Genomic DNA, 10,573 nt, shown 5'->3' on the forward strand with positions numbered 1-10,573 from the left:
GGCTCAAGGGGCAGCAGCTCTGAGGAAAACAGTCCGACATCGCAAACCTGCCCCCCTCCCAAGACAAGAGCAAAGATGGCGTCTGGAGATGCCACTCTGTCTTCGTTGCCTCCTGATCTACAAAAGCTGGCTCAGCTGATCTTTGCTCACACTAAGAAGCAACAGGAAGATACAGTAGGTCAATTTCAAACGATGGGAGAGAAACTCTGATGCGCTAGACGCGAAAATGTGCAGCTTGTCAGCGGAACTGACCGCGGTCCGCGAGCGAGTCGGCGCGGTGGAATCTTCAGCCGAGTTTCATGAAACTGAACTACAGAACCTACGAGAGTCTCTGGACAAAGAATGACGAGCCCGAGCGAGGACAGTCATCATGGCTGAGCGATATTCCAGAAAACCCGATGTCATCATCCGCGGTATTCCATTCAGGAAGGACGAGAACTGTACGCAGATACTCAAGGATTTTGTGACGACGGAACTACACCTGGAACTCGGGCCAATTGTGGCTGTTCATCGTCTTTCGAAGCCAACGACAACACGTCCAAACCCACCCCTGCTCGTCAGGTTCGTCAGCTTTCAGGACCGAGACAGAATTCTTTACGAGGGACGGAAACTACGTGGAAACAGTAAGGGTATGGCTGTGTACGAACACCTCCCCCCTCCCCTTCAGTCCGCAAGGGCTAAGCTAGTCCCTGAGAGAGATGAGATTTTCAAGAATAAGGGGAAAGCTTCAATTGTTGTACCTCCCAGATCCACCTTTGCCATTATGCTTGTAGATGGAAAAGAGAAAAAGCGAATCGACGCCATTGATATACTTTTGAGCTCTGAAGATGCCTGTTGAACTTGAATTTTACTGGACAAACGAGTATTTGAACGAGTGTATTGAGTGGACTTGGATTTATGTAAAGAAATTGAAATAAATTGCTGTTCTCGTGGTAACATTTGTGTATTTTCCTCTAATACTAAGGTGGAATGAGAGATGAGATAAGATGGTGCACATTCTTTGCATAATCTACAGGTGGTAGTGAATACCTGTCTGCCCAGATAAGTTCTGGTGTTGATTTGTTATTTTTGATGTTGTTTTGCTGTCTTTAAAGCAGAACGACACTTTTTTTTGACACTGGTATGGTGATTATATTAATTTGCTTTTCTTATGTTAAACTTTACTCAGATTAACCTATGATAAGCCGAATACTTTGTGGCGTAAGCTATTAGCTAAAGTGTAAATGGGAGCCTTTGAGTTTTGTTAACTGTTCGTTCAGTTTACATGGATTTATTAATTATCATTTACTGTGTTTACCTGACTTTTGTATCAGGGTTGTTGATTTCCGTTGGATTTTCGTCAAGTAACATGGATTTTCTTTTGTTATCTTTCATTTATCTGAACCAAGAATCAGTGCCATTGTGTTTTGTTAATGTTTATTCAGTTGAAATAGGATTACATTTGTTATCTTTTGTTTATCTGAACCAAGAATCAGTGAATTTGAGTTTTGTTAACGTTTATTCAGTTGACATTGAGTTGCATTTGTTATCTTTCATTTATCTGAACCAAGAATCAGTGAATTTGAGTTTTGTTAACGTTTATTCAGTTACCATTGAGTTATATTCGTTATCTTTCATTAATCTGAAACAAGAATCAGTGAATTTGAATTTTATTAACGTTCATTCAGTTGACATTGAATTGTATTTGTCATCTGTTACTTATTTAAACCAAGAATCAATGTCTTTGAGTTTAGCTAACGTTTATTCAGTTGACATTGAGTTATATTTGTTATCTGTCATTTATCTAAACCGAGAATCAGTGAATTTGAGTTTTCTTAACGTTTATTCAGTTGACATTCAGTTATATTTGTTATCTTTCATTTATCTGCACAAAGAATCAGTGTCTTTGAGTTTTGTTAATGTTTATTCAGTTGCCATTGAGTTACATTTGTCATCTTTAAGAGTTGTGTTTTACAGTTCAATATTATTATCATTTGTTCCCTTAGTTTATGTTCCCTTTAGATCATCATCTACATCAGTGGGAATCCAGTGCCCCGATGACTTCTCCCAGCTCCTCTCTCCGAGACGTTTCCTTTCCCAGATGATATGACTAAGGTAGAATGTCTTATTAGTAGTTATAATTGTAACGGGCTGGGCGATTCCTATAAACGCAGAGGACTCTTTACTTGGTTAAGAGACAAGCCGTACCACTTTTACTGTATTCAAGAGACACATTCCACTACAAAAGATGAAGCAACATGGAAGAGCGAGTGGGGGGGGCCAAATATATTTTTCTCATGGGACCTCTAGTCAGAGGGGAGTAGCTATCCTGATAAAAAACAACACCAGCTCTCATGTTCATCAGATAAAGACTGATGAAAGTGGGAGGTGGATTATTCTTGATATTGAAGTAGATAAATTACGTTTCTGTTTGGTTAATTTGTATGCACCCAACAATGACTCTCCTTCTTTCTTCAAGGACTTGGAAGATGAAGTAGACACATTTGAAATAAGTTATGAGAGTCTAGTGGTAGTAGGGGATTTTAATACTGTTCAAAATACATCCATGGACAGATCAGGTACCCGCCGGCATAATTACCATCCCAATGCGCTTGAAGCGATTTCTGAGTTAAAAGGGAAATTTGATCTACACGACGTCTGGCGCTTCCGGAATCCAAGTTCTGTTCGGTACACCTGGCGACGTGGGCTTCAGGCCAGTAGACTTGATTACTTTCTCATCTCCTTTTCACTACTGAATAGAGTCACCAAATGTAGTATTGCAGATAAGTTTAAATCTGATCACAACTTGATCACTTTATCCTTCGTTACTGCAGACTTCCCACGTGGCCCTGGGTATTGGAAATTCAATCAATCTCTTCTCGATGACCGAATATTTGTTGTGCAGACAAAACAACTCATGTCCGAATTTTTTGAAAATAATGTTAATACAGCCAACCCTCAATTAGTATGGGATGCAGCAAAATGTTTCTTTCGAGGGCATTGCATTAAATTTTCAACATGGAAAAAGAAACAGTACTTGATTAAAGAAAAACGACTTATTGACGAAATTAACATGTTGCAGTGTCAGATTGATAGTGTCACCTGCCCGACAGCTGCCCAGCTTGACGAATTTTCTTGTAAGCAAAAATTACTTGAATCTCTTTATAATGAACGTTTAAATGGCCTCCTGATCAGATCGAAATCACGCTGGATGGAGCTAGGTGAAAGGTGCACTAAATATTTTATGAATTTAGTCCATAGAAACTATGTCAGGAAAAATATTCAAAGCATAAAAAGACCGTCTGGAGAAATCATCTCTGATCCAAACGACATTCTATCCGATCAGGTTGACTTTTATTCCGCATTATATTCTTTTGAAGAGTTGCCAATTTCCCTCACCCAGGCCAACTGTGAGGATTTCTTTCCTCCTCAGTATGGAAAACGATTGTCCCATGAACAACAAACTAGTTGTGAAGGTACTATAACTGAAGAAGAATTGCAAAAGGCCATTTTGTCATTCACATCTGGTAAATCACCAGGCTTAGACGGCATACCAGTAGATGTATATAAAATATTTTTTGACGTCTTTAAAAACCCTATGCTAGAATGCTTCAATTATTCATTCGTCAATGGGTGTCTCTCTGGCACGCAAAGGCATGGACTTATTTCGCTACTTTTAAAAAAGGACAGTAAGGGTGCAGACAAGGATCCAACTACTATCGACAACTGGCGCCCCCTTACTCTTTTATGTTGTGACACTAGGATCTTGTCGAAATGTATAGCACTTAGAATAAAAAATGTAATTACACACTTAATAGACGAAGATCAGACTGGATTCATTAAGGGCAGGTACATTGGGGATAACATCAGACGGTTAATTGACACTATAGAGCACTATGATAATGAGGATAAACCCGGGCTAATATTTATTGCAGACTATAAAAAAGCGTTTGATAGCTTAAGGTGGGATTTCATGTTCAAATGTCTAGAATTTTTTAATTTTGGTCCTCAACTGATAAAGTGGGTTAAGGTTATTTATGAAAAAACACAAAGTTCCGTCATTAATAATGGTTACGTTTCAAAACCCTTTTTATTACATCGGGGCGTGCGCCAAGGGTGCCCCCTGTCCCCTTATCTTTTTATAATGGCAGTGGAGATTCTTGCTATCAAGATAAGATCTAATAATTCTATTCGGGGTTTAAACGTTAAGGGCAAATGCACTAAAGTTTCTCAATATGCTGACGACTCAAATTTTCCGTTCGAACCAAATCTTGAGTCATTTTACGCCCTGTTGTCCGATCTAGAACATTTCTCAGAAATCTCTGGTCTTTACTTAAATGCCGACAAATGTAAAATTTTGAGATTAGGTTGTCTGAAGTCTTCTAATTTTCGTCTGCCTACGCACTTACCTTTACAGTGGGTTGATGGTGGAGTAGACATATTAGGTATTCATATACCTATCGACATGAATAGTATTGTCAATGTAAATATTGAGCCCCGACTAGAAGGGTTGGATACCGTACTGCGCCCTTGGAAAGGTAAATCCATATCATTATATGGTAAAATTGCCATTGTTAATTCTCTGGTGGTTTCCCAGTTTACTAATTTATTTCAAGTTTTACCATCGCCGGATGACTTGTTTTTCAAAAGGTGTGAGAAGAAAATCTTTTCCTTCATTTGGAACGATGGCCCTGAAAGAGTGGCACGTAAAGTCTTGTATAACTCGGTTGAAAATGGGGGGTTAAATTTGAGAAATTTGCGAATATATGATAAAACAATGAAAGCGTCATGGGTGCCAAAATTGTATTTTCATCCTGAGTGGTTTGTTTCGCGGTCCATAATTTCTCACCCCCGCCTCCGTTTGAGTTTACTACCCTTTTTTCATCTGCTCTCCGGCACATCTCTAAATCTTACAACATTTTTATCTCAAGTTCTTGATGCCTGGTACGAATTTCAACATTTGGAACCCACGTCGCCAGATGGGGTTAGACGACAAATACTCTGGAATAATTCAAACATTGTTATTGATAATAAACCTATTTTCTTTACTGCTATGTTGAATAACAATATATTCTTTGTTAATGACTTATTATCTAATGACGGCCTTCTGATGTCGTACCATGAATTCTGTTTAATGTACACGAATATTTGTGACCAACTACGTTATCAGCAGATCATATCCGCAATTCCGTCGAGATGGAAGAATCTACTTAGCAGGGAACATACAAAGAATTTAGTATGCATGATATTTCAAAAGAACTACGATTGGTTAAAACATGTTAAGATAAACAAAGCCGTGTATAATTATTTTCTTGTATGTAATAATCAAATTACCGTGGCGCACAAAATAAGACTATCTTGGTTTGACTATTTTGATACACACGTGCCTTGGGAAATGGTCTTTACAAATATCATTAAATCTACTATTGACCCAAGTTTGAGGTACTTCCAATACCGTTTGATTTATAAGTTTTTACCCTGCAATAAAATTCTTCGAACGTGGAATTTGACTGAGTCAAATTCCTGCTCGTTTTGCAATAATGATGAGGAAACCTATGTACATGTCTTTTGGGAGTGTGTTCATGTTATTGCTTTCTGGATTGAAGTGGAAAATTGGTTGACCCATGAAGTCGGTCTAACTTTAGATTTAACGTCTTTTATGGTTATTTTTGGTGAACTGTCCTTAAATACATCTCCTTTAAGAAATATAATTATTTTACTGGGCAAAGTCTTTATCTTTCGGTCCAGGCGCTTTAAATGTTTACATTTGCAATCTTTCAAAAAACTAGTATCTTTCTATCAGAAAACAGAGTTTCTTATTGCATCTCGGAGAGGGAAGCTGGAGAAGCATCGGGGTAAGTGGGGAACTTTATGTATGGATTAGATTCTTATTGTTTTTCATGTTCTGTCAACTGTTACACTTTAAGTTTGTTATTCTTGGTTCAGTATATTAGTATTTTGTTATCTCGTTAAAAGGCACGCTTTTTGTTTTTTCAGACTGTTTGTCGTAGTTTGTCAGGTATATTTGTACTTATCTGTATCTGTGAATTTTCTTGAATAAAAAAAAAAAAAAAAAAAAAAAAGCTGGGTGTAATAACGTTACTGTAAATGCAGAGATGTTTGCAGGGATTTGATTCTGTGTAGGGTCAGAAAATGGAGTGTTCACCATTGTTTTGAGTTCACATTTGAAACAATAGTAGCGCTACATTTATACAATGTTAATTTAGCTTTTCGCGGTGGTTTAAGTTTGCAATAAAGAGTTCAACACAAAAACTGGGAACATGACACCACTGTGAACATTTCTGCATTTACAGTATCTGCACATTGATTAGTAGGTGCATTGTAAATAAGTTGGAATCAGCTCCAGGATCCAAGCATAAGTCAGAAAGAAGAATTATCCTAATACTAGTAATAGACTCAGGTTTGGGATGGCATCCTTGCCGTTACATCAGAAGATTGCATTGAAAATGCTTGCTTTGCATGAAATAGTCGGAGCATTAGATAAAAACAGATATATCTTGCCACTTGTCTCTGACCGTGTTCAGATACATTGTTATTATTGTAAATTACAATAGTAATAATAACTGAAGTCATCATCAGGCTGTGTTTCCAAACATATATCTGCAACGTTATACAAGTCCAATTGAAAGGGAACTGCTCCTTCAGCCACTACAGGTAAGACAGAACTAGAACACAGGTTAGGGACCAGCAGGGCTAGCCTGTAGTGACTTGTGAGACCATATGACTAACTAGTGGAGTACCATGACAGACCACCTGACATGCATGTCACATGGTCTGTCATGGTACTCCACTAGTTAGTCAATTGGGGTTGAAGTCCCACATTTGCTAGCTCCACCAAGGGGGGACTTGGTTATGTTTTATGTTCTGTTTGATGTGGATCACATGTAGTTTGGTATATACAATGAAGAGATGATTGGTCATCATTTGATTTATTATCAAAATACAATGCATCTGAAGACATAGTCAGAGACAAGTGCTCAACTCATGGCAGGATATATATTGTGTTCTTGTGTCAAACTAGTATAATGCTCCTACTATTTAATGCAAAGCAAGTATTTTCTATTATACAATCATTATTGACACAACAAAATTGTAGCAGTGAGGAGCTGCATATGCTAGGGGAACCTATCATCATCCAGTTAAATTTTTCTCTGACTCTGAGAGTACTGTTACTGTATTGATCAGAATATGTCACACAGTTTCAAACCTTGAATTGCCATGGATAACCAAGACAACAAAAGTTTGAAGTCCCCTAAAAGACACAAAGTTAGTAACATTAGCTTTCATTCGATTTAAAAAAAAAACATGTAGTTTTCTGTGGTACTTTGCTTTCGATAAGGCACAGCCTGGGATACTGAAGTTCCTTAGTTGTATTACCTAACTGCCATTTATTTCAGCAGGTAGAAGATTTAATTCATACATCAGGTCTAATGTGGTTGGTCTCTAATTTCATGTCAGCCAGTAGTCTAGCTCTGATGCATATGAGAGTGGCCTGTGTCAGAGATAACGATTTTGACAATCTTGCACTTGAGAAGGAAGAAATCTTCAATTCTTTATAGTACTTCTTTTCTTTTAGATTATAAGGCAGACAAGTCATAGGTGCAGGTAGGTCCTCATGTGGGAATGAAGACCAGTAATTCATCATTCAAAGATGACAAATGAGTAATACCACTAATAATGACAGTTGGCTAACATGTATTTGTATGATCAAGGAACCTCCTTGGTATGATTTTTGGATATTTGACCAGTCTTCTTTATATATGATTAGGTCCAGGTCTCAGAACCTGTACCTAAACTGCTGTATCTGTACCTGTACATGATAACTGTTTAGATACATATATAGCCTAGGGTTCAACAGACAAAGTTTCCTTTCTAAGTAACACATTCACAGGAGAACATTCAAGAAGTCCACCAGTGCAGTCACGATTAATGACCGACTGAACAGACTGGTAAGCTAGGCTTCAATGGTTTTAGAAATCCACACAAAGAAAAGGAAATTTAAGTTTTTCTTGCTTGATTTTGGTCATTGTTTTGTTGTGTGCTGCTGGTTTTACTGGTGCTTGAAGCTAGGAGAAAAAGATATGGTGGCCTGGGCCCCCTTAGAAAATGCGTTTTGGTCCTGTGCTGTTGAAATGGTGATCACAGTAGCCGTCCTTTCTCACACCTCTTTTACCTCCTGCCAGTCTAATAATTATTACCAGAGTCTGAGAGGTCATTTTCTGTATCTGAGGCTCTATTGACCAGGACAACACAACCTGACTCAACTACTGTACAGATGAACAGGAAACTTTACCCCATGGCCAGGTCAATTTTCACAGTAACTTGAAGGGGATTCATCCTGCTGATAAGCCACACACAGGCCAGCCACATCTGTTAGTTGGATCATGCAGCCAAATGATGGTTCTAAAAACTGTAATAAATTCCCATCTGACTGTTGGTAAACGTGATTAGGTTTAATTACCTTTCTGCTTTTTGCAGTCATCCACAGTAGTTATCACTTGAGGTGCTTTGTAGGTAACATATACATGTACCAAGAAGGTTGAATCATGCACATATTATGCACAGGAGAACTTTCCAGATGTCTGTGTGCAGTGACGATTAATGACCTGTAGGAGTGGTAAGCTTACCCTTAGGTTTGCGGAAAAAGCTGGGCTGTCTACCTGGCCTGGCTAGCTGGCCTGTCTACCTGGCCTGTCTACCACGTCAGGCTAGCAACCCAAAAACTCAGAAACCCCCATTCATATCCCCACAAATTGTGAGGCCCCAGTGCAGTCGCGCCCCCTAGTGGAACGTTTCCAAAGCACACCCGTTACGCTGGGCGCGGCACAGCACACGCCGATCGTCATTCGAAACCGCGATTTTCGTCCCCTCTTCTTGATTCCTATGAAGTTTACATGAATTGCTTCATCGTCTGAAAACGAACCTGTTGTTACCATCTCATGATTCTATCGCCCTTTGTTTATGTTATCCAAAGGAACTCTCGAAAACTGCATTACCGAAGTCACAGACGTCGCCGATCGCCATCTTACTTCACGTGACCATGTTCTTCAAGCTTGCTTCACTGGAGGGCGCTGTTTCAGTTGCCTCTGAACGCGGACCGGCGTATGTACCACATGGCTGACAGACTAAAAATTACTGATACTTCCGGTTCATGTTTACCGTCTGCTTTGAAACAACAGCTTTTTTTATAGCAAAGTTTAACCCAGGCAGGGCGCTGTGAACTGCAGGCCGTATGTTGTTCCAATTAGTACGTCCGCCGGGGACGTCCCAGGACAGCTGTTCCAGGATGTGCACCAGGTCACCCCCCGGTCACCACGCCAGAAAGCCTGGGCGAGGCCCCGCCTTCTTGTCACTGAACTGAAATCAATCCCATAGTTACGAAGCAAGAAGTTCCTCTATAACGTCTGCGCCAATATCCAGCATTATAACGCAGACCCGCAAACCTGTATGCTTTGTAATAGTTAGGCCATGGCTGAGGCCTTGCCATGCGAAAATAGGGAAGCTCCTCCCACAAGGGGTTTTTACCTTCGCCGAGAAGGTTATGCAGAGAGTAGCGTTTGTTTGTTTGCTTGTCTGTCTGTTTGTAGTGGCACAGAATAACTCAAGAACGCCTTGATGGATTGTCTTGGTATTTGGTATGTTGGTAGGTTTTGATGAGACCTAAAAACGATTAGATTTTGGGCCCCCTAGCGGCTTCTTACGGTACTGCAGCGGAACTTCCTGGTTTGATATCTCGTGTTCTGGACATGCTATGGAACTTATTTTTGAGTGGTAGATAGATCTTTGGACAGAGAGTAAGTGGTGTGGGTTTGGGCCCCCTAGCGGCTTTTTTGGAACTGCAGGAGCAGGTTTTGCGTCTGACTTTGAAAGGGAATAACTCAAGAAGGGCTTGATGGATGGTAATGATTTTTGGTAGGTAGATAGCTTGAGTGATGATGTACATGATTAGACACCTCTTATGCAAATCAGTATCTAATTTGCATAATTAATGAGGAAAGTTTATACATCTGCCAAATTCCATGATAGGACTCTGAAACATGTGACATATGTAACTGAGGAAGAGAGAAATATTAATTGATATGAACTATGCAAATGAAGACCTCATTTGCATAATTAATGAGGAAATACTATAACAAGATGGGCTTGATGGATGGTCATTATTTTTGGTATGTAGATAGCTTGTGTGATGCTTAGTATGATTGGACAAGAATTATGCAAATCAGATTCTAATTTGCATAATTAATGAGGCAACTTTAAAAATCCGCTTTGTTCCATGATATGACTATTTAAATTGTAACTGAGGAAGAGAGAAATGTTTATAGATAGAAAATATGCTAATGTGGGCTAATTTGCATACTTAATGAGTAACTTCTCTAATTCCACACTGGCAAATGACGGCGATTTCATACATTCAATACTTTTTTTTGGCATCGGGACGTTATGTGAATGTAAACATCATTGAATCAAATTATGCTAATAAGGGCCTCATTTGCATAATTACTGAAAAATATTAGCATAACCTTCTTTGTTGAGCTCATAATTTGTTAAGCTCATACTTTGGACATGTTATATT

This window comes from Branchiostoma lanceolatum, chromosome 10 (assembly GCF_035083965.1).
Source record: "Branchiostoma lanceolatum isolate klBraLanc5 chromosome 10, klBraLanc5.hap2, whole genome shotgun sequence".
NCBI classification, from domain to species: domain Eukaryota; kingdom Metazoa; phylum Chordata; class Leptocardii; order Amphioxiformes; family Branchiostomatidae; genus Branchiostoma; species Branchiostoma lanceolatum.